Source organism: Urocitellus parryii, chromosome 2 (assembly GCF_045843805.1).
Source record: "Urocitellus parryii isolate mUroPar1 chromosome 2, mUroPar1.hap1, whole genome shotgun sequence".
In the NCBI taxonomy this organism is placed as follows: domain Eukaryota; kingdom Metazoa; phylum Chordata; class Mammalia; order Rodentia; family Sciuridae; genus Urocitellus; species Urocitellus parryii.
In genome coordinates this window covers 102,052,756-102,068,746 of record NC_135532.1, presented here as the reverse complement: position 1 = coordinate 102,068,746, position 15,991 = coordinate 102,052,756, and the positions used below count along the sequence as shown (strand labels likewise).

The 15,991-nt window shown below is 40.2% G+C and overlaps 1 pseudogene; it reads left to right on the top strand.

The window, feature by feature from the left end:
* Positions 1-6,429: 6,429 nt before the first annotated feature.
* On the top strand, positions 6,430-6,518 carry LOC113180235 (U2 spliceosomal RNA; annotated as a pseudogene).
* The last annotated feature ends 9,473 nt before the right edge of the window (positions 6,519-15,991 follow it).

Below are 15,991 nucleotides of genomic sequence, written 5' to 3'. Positions count from 1 at the left end.
ACATGGAATTCTACACTGAAAAATCCTTCTGATGCTATTGTTTCCTTAGTTGTGTACCATTCCATTTTATTTATAGCTCTGTCTAATTAATTTTTCTCTACCTGCTGTGTCCCTTTGTTCATTCCAACAATTTCTTAGACTATATTCAGTCCTAACTGAAATTTTAATTTTGGCTGCTATGTTCTTAAGCTGTCTTTGAACTAACCACCTACTCCTCAACTTCCAAGTATATGCACATGTCACTGTCTCCATTATCTCTGCTGCTTTTACTATTGCCAGTGCCACTTCTACTGTCAACAGCATTATCATCTCCACCTCTGTCATTATCACCTCTACCACACCATTACCACTTCTACAACCAGCACCACTACTGCCTCCACCTCCACCTCTACCACCTTCATTACCACCACCACCACCACCAGCATTGCTACCTTCATCACCACCTCCTATGAGACCCCACCCTTTAAAGGTCCATCACCTTGACACTGCCACATTGAGGACCAGTCCTCTAACACATAGACCCTTGGGGGACAAATCTAGTCCAAATCGTAGTAACGAGCATTACCACCACCTCCACAAACACCACTGCTGTATATTTATCCAAATAATCTGAGGATTGCCACCACATGGGAAAGCAGTTCCCACTGTTGAGTGAGAGGAAAAGACCTGAGGAAGTTCATCAGTTTTATGATCACGTCTTATGACCTTGGGAAAGTCAGGGAAACTTTTGTTTTCACCTCTATGAGGTGAGGAGGTTGGAAAAGAGGGTCCCCTAGACTTACAATACTCTATAACTCCATGAATGCTGCAGGCTTTAGAAATTCACTTTTACTTTTAAAAAGGTTAGTCAATTTACTAATTATAACCTGAAAGTCCTTTTGATATTTAAAAAAAATCTCTTGCTTTTTCTTTGTTCTTTGAAAGTTTAGAGCTGCCTCATTTCATAATGCCTGAAGCCTGTATTTATAATCAGCATCTATTTCATGGTTCTGAGCCGGTTTCACATAATTGTCTTTTTTTTTCTTTTTGCTTTAGAATTAGTTCTTTTGTGGTTAATGTATAGCAGAAACAAATGATTTTTGAAAAAGCCCTTTAGGAATTATGGAGTTCACAGCTGTATCATTAGGATCCACGTGGTTCTATGACAGAACTGTGTCTCAGAAGGGGAAGCAATCCCATTCTGGGGAGACAGAAAGAAGCGACTGAGGTCAGAGGCAGGGGCTGTGTGGCAGATCCATAGTGATGTAGATGATGGCTTGAAGGTGGCCTGATGGGAGCCAGAAAATGGTAGTCTGGATCCTAGAGAGGAGGTGGGTGAAGTATATCTAGTGAGGTCATCAGGGGCAGCAGGTCCCAGAGCACAGAACAGATGAAAGCAGAGGCCACAGGTGGTAGTCATGTTTATATCTGAGATATTCTGGGAGAAAACAGGCCTTACCAATGACTAACAGCTCAGTAGATACAGGGACACTTGGCTTTCACATGTAATGCAGGTTATATCACTGCTCAGAGAATATAGGTGAGACCACTCTCTAAGGACTGCTGGTCCTCTGTGGCATGGAGCCTGGGAGGGGTTGGGAGATTGCCCTGGGTGCTAGCAGTGGAGGACCATGGGGTAGTGGAGAACTGGTACCATTGGATGTTGTAAGCCTGAGGCAGCATGGTGAACAGGATGTGGAGGAGTGAGATTTGACACATGGGCCCACACACATGGTTTTGGGCCTTTGGTAGCTGGGTCCCTGAATTTATTCTGTGAAAAATGTGTGTCGCCCTAAATTAGCATTTTAGCACCATTTTAGGGACCACACCCTGGGATCAACAACCCAGGATGCCATCCTGCTAAGCCTTTCTCCTTTCCATGTTTCTCAGGTCAGTAGGGAGTGGTGCTGCCATAGGGTTCCCCCAGAAGCCCTCTAGAAACTGAAACAGACTGAATTTGTACCCTTCCCCTCCACGAATTAGGAACATATTCTTTCTGTTGAAAAAGGAAGCTGATGGGGGGGCGGAAATCACATAAGTCACTTGTCAGAGCAATCTATTTGCTTCTCCCCAGTTTGATCAAATTGCATAAAGTTCACTATTCAATTTTCCATCTTATTTGGGTGGCCAAATTCAGCTAGCTGGCATCCAGGGAGGCTCCCTGGGATAGGCCGCTGGTAAGAAAACCAAGGTACATCTTCCTGGGGTATTGATTTTTATCTTAGCCACTGTGAGGACAAAAGTTTTAACTGGTAAAATACCTTTAAAGATTGCCAAAACCCCCCAAAACACAACATAGAGCTATATTGTGGAGCAGAAGGTAACATGTACAGGGAATTCATAATTAGCATTGTCCACTGTGGTCTGTGACCTGTAGGCCTCTTGAGAACACAAGCTGAGTTATCTGTGTCATTATTAGTGTGGAGCTATATTCATGCACTGTAACTTTGATAAGGAACAGATACAAGCAGTGGAAACCTGAGGTTAAGGGAATAACTCTATAAACTGGGCCCATTGTGCTGAACCCCCACAGACTTTCTCTTTTAAAAAGCAGTGTACCTATAGCCCTGCCTGGCTTAAGTCAACAAGGTATATTACATTCCTTAGTAAACTACCTGTTATCTGCAGAAGAAATTCGGGCTCAAATGCTTGTAAAAAAAGAACATGAGTTACGCTGAGGGAGAAGATTTTTGTGACCTTTACACAGACCATATTCCAGAACTTGGGTAGAAAGGATAATTTCTCCTACCACAAAATCTATTCTAATTGGAACCAGTCAAAATAGCTAAAATGACCTAGAGTTGTGATGTGCAGTGGGGACTTGAGAATCTGATGTCATCCTGTTGTCAATCAAAAGTCAAGAGGTAGAATTGGATGGAACTCTATGGAAATTTCCCTGAGACCCACAATAAAACTGAAGGGGTGGGCTGTCCCTCTCTTCCCTGAGCCCACTTTTTCCTTTGAGAGCATCCCTATTCTTCTTTTCTATCCCTTCTGATAAACGAATTCCTGTTATTCTGAGTGACATGTCTGATATCTTTCTGGCACGATTTCAAGTATCTAGGTTTAAAGAGGGGGTCTCCATGTTGCCTCAGTTTTGCAGCATGTAACAACTTCAGTGCTTAAAATTGTTGAAGTTAGTGGTTGTCAACCATTTCCACTATTCTCATTTTTTTTAGAGAGAGAGAGAGAAAGAGAGAGAGAGAGAGAGAGAGAGAGAGAGAGAGAGAGAGAGAGAGAGAGAGAGAGAGAATTTTTTAATATTTATTTTTCAGTTTTTGGTGGACACAACATCTTTATTTTATTTTTATGTGGTGCTGAGGATCGAACTCAGCGATCCCACGCATGCCAGGTGAGCACGTTACTGCTTGAGCCACATCCCCAGCCCTCCACTATTCTCATTTTTAAGGGATCTTTTCATGAAAAAGTTCTGGAATTGCTGCCAGCCTAGGATGCCCCCCAAAGTCTTTTATTTGTGAGTGGGTTGGGCATCATGGGGCTGTGTCTGCACTTCCTATGGAGTCCTTCTTTCTTAGGCAACTGTCCTCCTTTCCTTTTGGGAGGTGGACTGTTGCTCAGTGTGAGAACTTGAATATTCATGTGTGCTCTGTAGATTATCACTAGAAGAAGGATGGAGTCTTCCTGCCATAGAAATTACTGAATCACAAAGGACTAAACAGCTTAGAAACTGTGAAGACTCCTGAGAGAATAGAAAGGGTTGGCCCTGCTTTTAATCAGGTTTCAATGCAGAGACAGGTGTCCTGTCAATTCCCTTATTCAGAGACACATTTGTTGTGGCATTAACAAACAAAGTCAGCATTCCCCAGAGGCCAACAAAAGCCTGATCCAATGTGAGTTTGTGCCTTTCTGTAAAGATTTGCAGTGGGATTCCAGGCACTTTAGATAATGGCCTTCCACTGGCTACAGATACCATGGCTATTCCAGGGGGCCAGATCCAGTGGTTATGTTGTTTATCACTTTTTATGCAAATTCACTAACATTCTCAAACAAAGGCAAGTCCTCTTGTCATTCCTGGCCAGTAGCACAGCTGAATAAGGGCTTGGGAAGAGGAAAGCACATCTCTGAACTTACCTCTGATTTGAAATTTTCTTGCTGACTTTCCTGAGATTTTTGAGACAACCACATACTTTCTCAAAGCCATCTAGCAAAATCTTGTTAGCTTAGATCCTAGATTTTACACCCAAGATTTGATGTGTAGGAAAAAGGCTGCTGTTTCTTTTGAGAAATGGTAATTTATATAGCTCTGAATAGTAACATTCATTCTTCATAGACTACTTAGTATCTGGGAGGAAGTTTACACACATCATCTTCAACCTTAGGAAAATCTTGGGCCTAGATATTAACCCATGTTGATTGGGCCACTGAGGCTAAGGGAAGTTGGTAATTGGCTCATTTTCCTGTTGCTTCCTAGGAAGTGCCTAGACCCCAAATTTCTTACCCCCACTTTCCTGCAAAACATACTTTTTATTTGGTTCCATTATGGTGAATTAAAACATCATGGGCTTTGAGCCAGACAAGCATGATTCAACTCTCATTTCCATTAATCACTAGATGAGTGACTGGGCAAGTCATGTAACCTCCCTGAACCTCAGTTTCCTCAGCTGTTATCATGATAATGATGCTCTGAGAGGTATTTTGGGAATGGAATGAGCTGAACACTTCAAAGTCCCCAGCGAGGTACTGGCATACTGTATAGCAGTCAGAATCTCAACAAATGATACTTCCCCTTTCTTCCTCATTCTTCTTTGTACTTGCTGTGGCATCTGGCACAGAGTAGGCACTCAAAAAATATCCGTGAAATAAATTCAAAGGATTCTCCATGGCCTTGTTTCAGAAGGACAGCCTGAAGTTGGACCCTCTTCAAAACCTCCCTGGAAGAACAAAAGTTTTGAAGCATGTCAAAGCTACTCATGGTTACAATCTTTAGGATGAAGCAGAGAGACAAGAATAATGCTAAAAATTAACAATAGCACTAAAATTCTGAAGTAAGATTCACTAGGTGGAGTGCTGTTGCTCTTCAAGAAGCAGCAGTAGTTGAGGATTGTCAAGTATCCTGAAGCACAAGAGATAACAAATGTGACAAGAACAGCTCCTACGTTTGGTGGATTGTTCAACAATGACTGGATTGGTTAGAGACAGTGCACTTTTGCAAGTGTATCTTTACTTGAGAATAGAGAAAAAGGGTTTTTGAATGTGTAACATGGGTGTTGGAGAGAATGTGTCCTCTGTGTTTCAGGAATGGTTGATCAAGGTCTCTCTAGGAAGAGATTCAGGATGTGCATGTGTACTTCTGGTCCCCAGCCACTTCTATGTCAGATATGGCTAACTAATTGTGTCATTCTTTTATACCTGAGTCCTTGGCATTTATGATTTGACTGCTTGTTGTCCCTTGCTTCAAAAAAAAAAAAAAAAGGACATTTTTGTGTCTTTACTGACACACCTGAAATGGCCAGGTCACAGCACTGGCACCTTTTAATATGCAATGGAGATTTTAGTGAAGCAATTATTAATATTTTTTTCACTTCTTTTTGCAGTGGACTTTCCCTTGAACTCACACATGAGTCTGTGCACACTAGAGGACAATTACAACAATGGTAATCCCACCACATCCAGAATTGCCCCTGCTTATCCTTGAAGTAAGTGTGTTCTTTTTCACTTTTCTTCCTTCGAAATGGGGCTTTTCAAGACATTCTTCCTCCCTTAAGCTTTCCAAGTCCACGAAACACACTTGACACAGCCGATGTTTCTGTGGGAGCCATACCCTCCTGCCCACGATATGCAATGAAGCCCTGGCCTGGATGTCCATGCTTGATTAGGGTTCATTGGCTATAAGTAGTCATGAATCCTGACTGAAATGAACTTAAGCAATAAAGAAGTACTCATACAGGGCAGAGAAGAATATAGAGATACCCTGTAGCAATATAGAGAATATAGAGATACCGGGGTTTCACAGGGGTACCTTTATATTCTTGCCCGCTCCCTCCTTCTATTAACCATATACTCTTCACTAGCTGCTCTGGGGTAAAACTGCACAACAGAGACCACAATAAACCCCTTAGTGATCTGGCCTAAGATCACCTAAGATCTGCTGCTTCTAAAAGCCTTCTTCTTCCACATATGGAGGAAAATATGCCTAAAGGGAGGGAAAAGTTGAACTTCAATGATGACTAATTGATACTTTGCAATCTTTTTGTAAAACAGTTTCTAGGTGATTAAAAGCAAACAGTAGAGTTAGTTTCATTCCCTTTAAAGTATTATCTCTCTCCTTTCATATTTACACAAAATGTTCCTATTACCACCCTACTGTGGAAAAGTTTAACAAAGGTTTTCGGATCAGCTTAGTGTACTAGGCATAATGTTACATTTTTAATTTTTTGTTATTATTCTTCTGAAAGTCCAGTACTCTTATTCCTTAGTACATTTTGAGAGATCGCTTCTCGGCCTTTTGGCTAAGATCAAGTGTAGTACATTTTGAGAAATAAGGATTATGGAATTAATTTTATTCTTACCGACATTCAGTGCTTCCATAAACATGAAACAGAGACACACATTGCACACAAAATATTCATGAAATGGGAGATCAAAACATAAAAATGAATGTCTAATAAATTGATAGGTTGATGAGGAATATGAATTGCAATAATTTAAAAAGAATGAGATGGTATTACCTCCTACTATGAGATAATAACCAGGGAATAACCATTGACTACTTCTTTGTTCTTGGTACTGGTTTCACTTAATATCTGGAGAGTTACTAAAAGATGCCTTTGAGTTATGGGGTTGCAAGGAAATTTTCATCTAGAAGTTTCCAATTCTACACCTAATATGTGCAAAGTAATATTTTCAAAAATATTATTTAAGATTCTACAGATTTATTGTATTGGGTTTAGAGGCTGCCAAGATTTACCTATGGCTTAGTTCTTACTTAGTTATACCATGCTTCCTCTTTGTACATAAGCAGATATAATCACCCCTTGGTATCCTCAAGGGAGATGGCTCTGGGAATACCTGTAGCTACCAAACTGCTTGGATGCTCAAGTCTCATGTAAAATGGTGTAGAACTTACATGCAACCAATATACATCCTCCTGTATACTTACCTCTAGATTACTTATAATACTTAATACAATGTAAATGCTTTGTAAATCATTGTTATACTTTATTATTAGGGAATGATGATAAGAAAAAAATTTATACATTTTTAATACATGTTATTTTTTTTTCTTGAGTATTTTTGATTAGTAGTTGGTTAAACCCCTGCATGTGGAGCCTGTGGATAGGGAGGAATGACCATATACATTTCTATACATGAGGCATGTGGGAATGCTGACAGGCTCAGATCTTGTGTGATGGGGGAAGCAAGGTCCAGCACCTGATAGCCTGCAGTTCTCAGGCTAGCATTCTACATGGTGATAGCTAGGGTACTGTTAAACAAGGTCTGTTTCTGATGCTCTTTATTTCTTCCTGATTTATTATTTCCCTTTGGTCTGAAGAACTTCCTTTAGCAATTTTTTTTGGGGGGCCACATAGTAGGGCAGACTTGTTCACAATGATTTCCCCTGCTTTCTTTTTATGGGAAGGCTATATTTGACCTTTAGTTTTGTAGGTGTTTGTGCTGGTTGGAATAGTGATGCCCATGGGGAAAGGGCTGAGACTTGGGGTGGGTGCTCCAGGTCCTGGCCCTTGTCTGGAGAAAGGAGATAAAGCCTGCTGATTGCATAAGGCAATCAGGTGGACATACTGCACCACAGCCCTTGTGAGCAACCAGCCTTCCTCTTGCCCTTTCCTTTTCCCTTCCCTCATCATTTTTTTTTTTTTTTTTTTTTTTGCCAAAAGCAGAAGAGGACCAAAAAGGGAATGTGTTAGAGCACTCACTGCTTTAAACACAGTTAGTTCTTGTTATTTCTTAATAGCAGAGCTTCTCAGCTTTTAATGAGCAGGCAGATTGTCTAAAAATCTTGGTAAAATGCAGATTCTGATTGAACTTATCTGGGATTAGCATCAGGGTTCTGCATTTCTAACAAACTCCCAGTGCTGGTTGATGGGCTGCCCTCTGAGCAGGGAGATTAGAGTTCTGAGCTGTAGCAAAGTGTTAACATGAAGGGGAGGAGCCTGAGATCTGGGTCAAGGTGCAGTGTGGAAGCTTTGTAATAGTTCATGGTCTCTGCCACTACAGGGAAATATCAGTGGAAGCACAGAAGGGACAAAAGGATATGGAATTATTTTGGGCATAATTCTGTTTTGGCAAAGAAATTGTACTTTTACATAGTTCATAAACTTGGTCTTTGACCAGGTGTGGTCTCAAAGGGGGAAAAGTTTCTCCACTCTGAGAAATAGAGACATATACGTGCCTAGTACGTGCTGTGGAAATTCACCATTTTTTATGTATGTATATTCTTGGGCCAGCCTTTAGAAACAGTATAATTACATCAGTTAGGGATACATTAAACTTCCAGTAAGATAAAATTCAGTGATAGTAGTATTTCTTGGTTGTGCATAATAAGAAATCTGAATCACTGGATAGTGGGTACATTAGTTGTTCTCTGTGTGCCCCTAGAACTTGGTTTCATCCCTGGGAAACTTTAAAAAGAAAAAAATCCTAATGCTCAGGCCACATCCCAGAGCAATTAAATCAGAATCTGGAAAGTCAAAACCTGGGCATTGGTATTTCCAAAATCTCCCCACATGGACCAAATGGTTGAGAACCTTTGCCCTTGGCCTTCCTTCATGCAGTTTCCTCTTTTTCATCAAACTCTTAACAACTGCCAGCTGCTAACATTGGGGCAGATCCTTGACAGCTTTAAGGTCAGCATCTCTGTCATCCTCTTGGCCTTTCAAGCTCATTCCCAGACACAGCCCAAGTCTATGTCTGCCTCCTAGACAGGAGGAGGGGGAAAGGGCAGGGCTTGGACTTCATATCCATCTGCTTGGATGGTATTGTGTTGTGTGGCTTCTGATATCTACCAAAGCTGCTGAAAAGGTGACAGTTTGAGCTTTTATAAAAGCCTCTATGTGCAGGCAAGAGTTGGGAATGGTTATGAGGTGGAACAACACATGTTGGGTCTTTTGAAAAGATTACTGTTAAGTGCTCAAGTGCTTTAGCATCCTAGTTAAGAAATAAAATATTACTTATGTGGTTGTGACCTTTTCCTCCCTAGAGGTAACTGCCATCCTAAATTTGGTGTTTATCATACAAATGCATATTTTTTTTATGGTTCTGTTGCATGAGAATGGTAAGGGTCACTTTCAAAATATCTACCACTCATGACAGATACTGGCCATAAACAACTGGTCCAGTCATTCCCAGTTGCTCTGGTGAGTTATCAGCTCTGTCACAGCTCTCTAAGCAATATTTTAAGATTATATATACGTAATGTACAGGCTAACTGTAAGTTGTAGGCTGTTCTGCAAGTTGTTTACTCTTTCCACTGTGAAGTTCACCTATACTGGAATATATGTAACTATGATTGGTTCATATTCATTGTTTAACATTCTATTGTGTGAATAGGTCACAGTCTATCCATTCAGAATTTGTGGATATTTAGTTTTTCTACTGCCCTTTTTAGGACTTACCTGTTCATGTCTTTTACTTAACTTTTCTACTTTTCATCTTTGTGATTTATAATTACAAATTGTTTTAATATTTTTGGGAAACTGTTTTTAAGTAAACAGTTGACATGTAAAAAATAAAGAAAAGATTATTGTTATTGTAAATATAAAAATTACATGCCCTTTTTAGAAACTTAAGGAAGAAGAAAATAAATTCATTTCAGTCTCAAGACAAAAACTACTAGTTGTTTGACACATTTCCTTCCAGTTTCTCTTCTGTTTTCACCATAATTTAGATCATGTTGTATTTGCAATGATGATTTTTATTTTTTATGTAAAAAGAATGAAACTTTCTCCATGTATTTTGAAAGTTTCTTAACCATTGATTTTATTGTCTACATCATCTTTCATTATGGTGTTGCATCATGGTTTAATGCCTCTCCTACTGTTAGAATTAAAATTTTCCTTTCTATTTTTAGTTCTACAGCCATAACAATAATCTTGCGCTTGATTTCTTTGTTACCACATCCCTTTTTTGGAGTGAAGAGGATTTTCTCTGGGCAGGTTGTTAAGGAATACTAAGGGATGACTGGGTCACAGAGAATGAACAGGTGGGGTCTTGGTACATGCTACCAATGAGGGTCATTTGACACCAAATGAACTCTAGTGACCTTCCTGTTGGGTTCTTTCTCTCCCATTGGCTCTGCCCCTCTGCTCATGGATGGGGACTGGTCTCTCTGCACAAAAGCTTTTGTAAGAAAACAGAGTCACATCCATTCACTATTGACTTTCAAAATTCCTCTACCTACATTCTGACCCCTCTTCCACTTCTTAATATGTTTGTTTGCCGTTGGACATTTTTTTTCCTTTCAATTATGACTTAATTCCTAAGACTTAGGCAAACACTCCTACCATCATAAGGGGCCTGCTGGCTAGCTGGGCGGCCTGTGTCCCATTGTGGTATTTTCTTCACCCTTCAGGCTGACTCCATCCTCTTTACCAGAGGTATTGCCATGGCAACCTCCCTCCTTTGGGCCATAAGTGTGGGTGGCAAAGTCCTACATGCTTAATATGTTTGATATTTTAAACTTTCAAAAAATTCTTTGGGGAAAGTTCAAGTTGGCTCATTGAACAAAATAAATAAGCTTTTGTTGTTAGCAAGGGCTGGGGCGGCAGCTTTGATCATGGAGGGGAAGCCTACTCTGGTCAACAACCTGAAACCAAATGAGAAGGTCACGTCCAGGAATTAAAAACTGAGGTTTTAGTTAAATTGTTTTAAGTATCACTTGAGACAAGAAAGGAATGGGAAACCTCTCAGTGCAGATGGAACTAACATGGATCCCAGATACTTCGGGGGTAGCTCTAGTCTAAGGGGATTGCTGGTGTAAAAGGAGTCCCATCCCAAACCCAGACTTAGGAGGGCTCGGGAGCTTTGGCTGGCACTGCTTGGGGAGACAGATACTTCTACACATAGTGCATTTTGGGGGTCCTGGGGCATTCTCTGGCTTTCTGGGTGGCAACACATTCCTGTTCTCTTTAAATACAGAGCACACTGAGAGTTTTGCAAAGGCTGAATGTGTAGGCTCCAGAGGGGTTCAGGGAGCCCCAAATCCTCTCCCACTCTCTTCATCTGTCAATGCACCACTTACAACAGACATGCTTTTAGCACTTTGTGAAAATAGAAATTAAAAACTGAAGTTTTAGTTAAATTGTTTTAAGTATCATGCTTCTTGGCTTCATAGGAAAATTTTTCTCTTTGTAGTACATTTACAACTTCCTTCCACCCTTCTTTATTTCTCCCCTTGCTCTTAGTTCCTTCCTTTTTCTTGTTCATTTATTTGTTCTTTTTTTCTTTCTTTCTACCTCCTTCTTTCTCTCCTGTTCTTCCTTTCTTCAATTCTTTGTATGTATTTATAAATTTATTTTGCCCATTTTTTGGTATTCCCTCTGGCATTGTGGGAAGAGAGTGAGACATGGAGCCAGACAAACCCTGGTTGGGATCTAGGCTTCTCTATCCATCAGCTATGCAGCTTGGCATTGCTGTCCTGGTTTTCTTGGAGCTGTAAGGTTTCCTGGACACAGGACTTTGAGTGGGATGGTTGGTTACCTCATTTAGGCAAGATTCTTCTTGACCTTTCTGAATCTTGGTTTCTTCTCCTGGGAAGCAGAGATAACACCTATTTAATGGGGGCTTGTTTGAGGGTTAGAGAGAGTGTACAGAAAGGGCCTGTTTTGGGCCTTGTAGATTCTCAATAGATGATGTTGATAGCAATATTAACATTAATAATTATCTGTACTTTTTCAAGGCTCAAAGTAATCTTTCACTAGTCTTCTGTTTCTGCCATTAGTGCTTTCTCTTTATTTCTATTGTCTATTCTAGGAGGCATAGTTTGTTTTTCTAATTTTCACGTAACACTGGGTTCATGAAGTTTTGCTTTATCCAGTTAAGAAAAAGCCAAATTTCCCCTGAATGTGAAAATCTCTGAGTAGAATCTAACTACCATTCCAGTTGACATTGAGATCATCTTTTTAAAATTTTTTTTAAATATTTATTTTTTAGTTTTGGGTGGATACAATATCTTTATTTCATTTTTATGTGGTGTTGAGGATCGAACCTAGTGCCTCACACATTCTAGGCAAGCACTCTACCACTGAGCCACAACCCCAGCCCCTTGAGATCATCTTTTAGAAAACTTGAGAAACCCTTTGAGATCCCCAAAGTCTTCTTTAGATCTGAATGTTCCATACACTGGCTCATGCTGAGCCACTTCTTTATAAGATGCAGGTGATGAGTTCCTGTTGATGAATATTTGGGGACCTGTATCTTTCCTCACACAGAAGGGTTTGGTTGGCCCAGACTACCTGCCAATCCTGAAGAGAGGAGGTGAGGTCTGGGTAGCCTTTCAGAGCAAGAAAAAGTCTAATGGGCCTGGACTCTAGTCTTTGTTCTAGTCCCGAGCATGTCCTTTCTCCTTTCTGGTTCTTGTTAACAAAAGGGATAGGGGCCTCTGCTCTGCCATCTTTAGAGGTGAGTAGAAATGCTCAAATGGAGAAGTGAATGGCAGAGGGTTTCCAAATGGGAAGGAAAATTAAAACAGCATAGTGTGAAGTCAGTTTCTGGGCTCATGACCACTGTACTTTTTATTTTTAATTTTTCAGTATTAGGTATTGAACCCAGGGCCTTATACATGCTAGGCAAATACTCTACTGTTGAACTACATCCCCAGCCCTTTTAAAAAGTTTTTATTTGGAAACTAGGCCTCACTAAGTGGCCCAGGCTGGCCTTGAATATGCAATGCTCTTACCTCCTGAGTAGCTGGGATTGGCTACTCAGGAGGCTGAGTAGTAGTACACCTGGCTGACCATTGTATTTTATTGGTTCAGAATAAGAGAGACCTTTATGCAGCCATGACTTTATAACTTCCTTCTTCCAAGCTGCCTGAGATGGATTTTTCTGTTTTTTTTTTTTAATATTCTGCTCTTAAGTTTCAGTTTTATTTTTTCTTGAGAACAAAGATATTATTATTGAAGAATATTTGAAAAATACTGAAAAGCATAAATAAAGAAGAAAAATATCATATCTCTATCCAGAAACAACTACTTTAAACACATTTTGGAACATATTTGTTTTGGGGGCATTTTTCAAAGTGCTCTTTAATAGAGTCAGTGTTAGAAAAAGATTTTAATAATCTTAATGGCTGCATGCTAGTTCACTTATCTATAAAACTATTATGACAGAATTTTAGGATGATCCAGTTATACTGTTTTCAACAATTGATACATATCTTTGGACATAAATACTTGGGATTATTTCCTTAGGAGAATTTGAAGAAGGAGAATTGCTGGATTAAAGGATGTGTACAGTGTGTCAAAATGCATTCTATTGTCATGTATAACTAATTAGAACAAACAAAAAAGGGACAAACATTTTTAGCTTTCTTTCACATTAGGTACAACAATAATATTATCTTTATATCTCCTGCTACCTCAAATCTAAGTTAAAAGACAGGACAAAATATAATATTTTCTGTGGTAGGAACTTGTATGTTCCTTGGTCATCAAGTAGAACCATCTCTTCCTTGAAGTTTGGTAACCTGCCAGAGGCTCAAAGATGAGACCTCTGCAGCTTTTCTTGGAATTTGGTTTCAGCCTCTTCCTGTGGTTAAATAACACTGCTCTGACTATAGGAAGAGGTTTGGGGATGGGTATAAGACTCAAATAGTCCAGTGAGTTGTATCAGGATTTTGTTTTCTCTTGCAGATATCAGAAAAGAGAGGCTTCTTTTTGTGAGGTTCCGTCACTGAAACAGGAGCAATCATCACTGCTATTCTGTGGGACAATCTTCTCAAGAAGCAAACTGACAAGCTGGGCCCAATGGCACACAATTGTAATTCCAGTGGCTTGGGAGGCTGAGGCAGTAGGATGGCAAGTTCAAAACTAGCCTTAGCAACTTAGTGAGGCCCTAAGCAACTTAGTGAGCCCCGTCTCAAAACAAAAATAAAACGGGCTAGGGATATGGCTTAGTGGTTAAATGCCCCTGGGTTCAATCCCCACATCCCCCATACCAAAATAATAACAACAACAACAAACTGCTAAAAGAAACAAACCAACAGAGGGGAAAGAAAAACTGAGGTGAGGGCAGAGAAAGGTAGAGTCTTTCTTGATTGAACAGTGCCTGAAGCCAACCCTGGCTACATATCTCCCAGTTACATAAGCCAATGCCCTGTTTGTATTAAAGTTGTTGTAATTGGGGGCCTATCACTTAAGTATATATTTTACTTGCATTATTCAATTATTGTAATTATCCCCATTTTATAGATGAGGAAACTGAAACTCAGGAAGTTTAAATGCTTTACTTAAGCTAACAGCTAGGATGTGATATGACCTGGAGTTGAAGGTGGGTTGTTCTGAATTTATAGCTCACATCATTGCTATAGCTTAAAGACTCAGTGAACCAGCTTATTGAGCTGGTCAGCCCAACCATTGACAGCATCAGGAGGGCAGGCATTGGCCCAGGGACAGGCCAATGACATTGGATACTTCAGACTGTTGTGCTCAGGTTCATACAGACTAAAATAGTCCTTAGATCCACAACATTTCAGCCTGTTTGCTCTGGGAACCCCCTTTCATTAAGGCTTTCCAACTTGCAGAATTCACTAACTAGGCTGGACCCACACCAAGTTGGCCCTCAGCTGCCAAGCTGCTGCTGGAAAGATGGATTCAGTTTTGTGATGCTGAGACTTCCCACCTCTACTTCCCAAAGCTCAGGAAAACAGAACAGAAGATATTCAAATGGAACATAACAGTGTTTATTAATATTTAAGTAACAAAACATGCAGGTCAATACTCAATGCATATACAATAAGACAGAGCAACAAAAAATTATAAAGCACAATCTAACTAATGGAGGCTTTCAAACAGTTAAATGATAGAGAATATGCCAAGGGAAAACTCAACTGAGCCTTAAGCCTCAGACCTGATTAGGGGTTTTCTGGTGATGGGGGAAAGCTCACTGTACCCATGGCCTTCATCTTGTAGGGATGGACCTGCTAATTTCAGCAAGATTATCCAATGGGGGTTCTTCTTCCTATTGCAAATCAGAAATTGTGCCTTCAACTCAGCTCTTGAGAACCTTAGAGGTCTCCATGCCTTAGATCTCTCATTTCCTCCCCCGCCCCCACCAACTAAACTGGTTTATCTGTTCATTCTTTACTCTGCTGTAAGCAGTGAGTTCCAGGAGTGTCCTCTCCAATTTGGCCTAAAACTCTTGCTGGGAAGCTCTCTGAGTTCACTGCTCTGGCTCTTGGTGAGAACTCTCCTTCCTTTTTAATGGGCCGTGATCTGGTCTTTATTCAGCATGGTCCATTTAACCTGAAAACCCCTCAGTATTTATCAAGTCCCGGGGGCCACTTTCTTATGCACTATTGATGTAAGGATTTTCTTTTCCTCCAAATAATAATCCCAAAATCAGATTCTTCCAGTGACACTGCTGCTCCCTGGTTTGGTGGCTTTCAGATTGCCTTTACTTCCATTTCCCAGGGAGTCTATTCTGACTTTGGTGCTAGGATGAGGTTCTGGTGCCCTGGAAGGAGTTAAGGTTTTCTGTTCAAAAGGGCAGTGATACAAGCACTGGGCAGGGGTGTGGCTGCAAAGAACTTGCAGTTCTGCCTGCAACTCAAATATTTCAACCACTCCAGGTGAATTTAGTGAAGGGAACAGCTCTCAGTAAGTGCTACTATCAACTGCTAGTGTGGATAAAAAATATTAAATTTGGCCTTACCATTTTTTTTAAAGAACTTGCTTTTAGCCACTTCCTAGGCATTTCTGTGTTCCATTATTTGTCATTTACATGGTTTGCATTTATTATGTATAATTAGTCTTGGAGGCTTCAAAAGGGAAGAATTAGGATCAGAGAGCTTTTCATGGAATTTGGACTTATATGT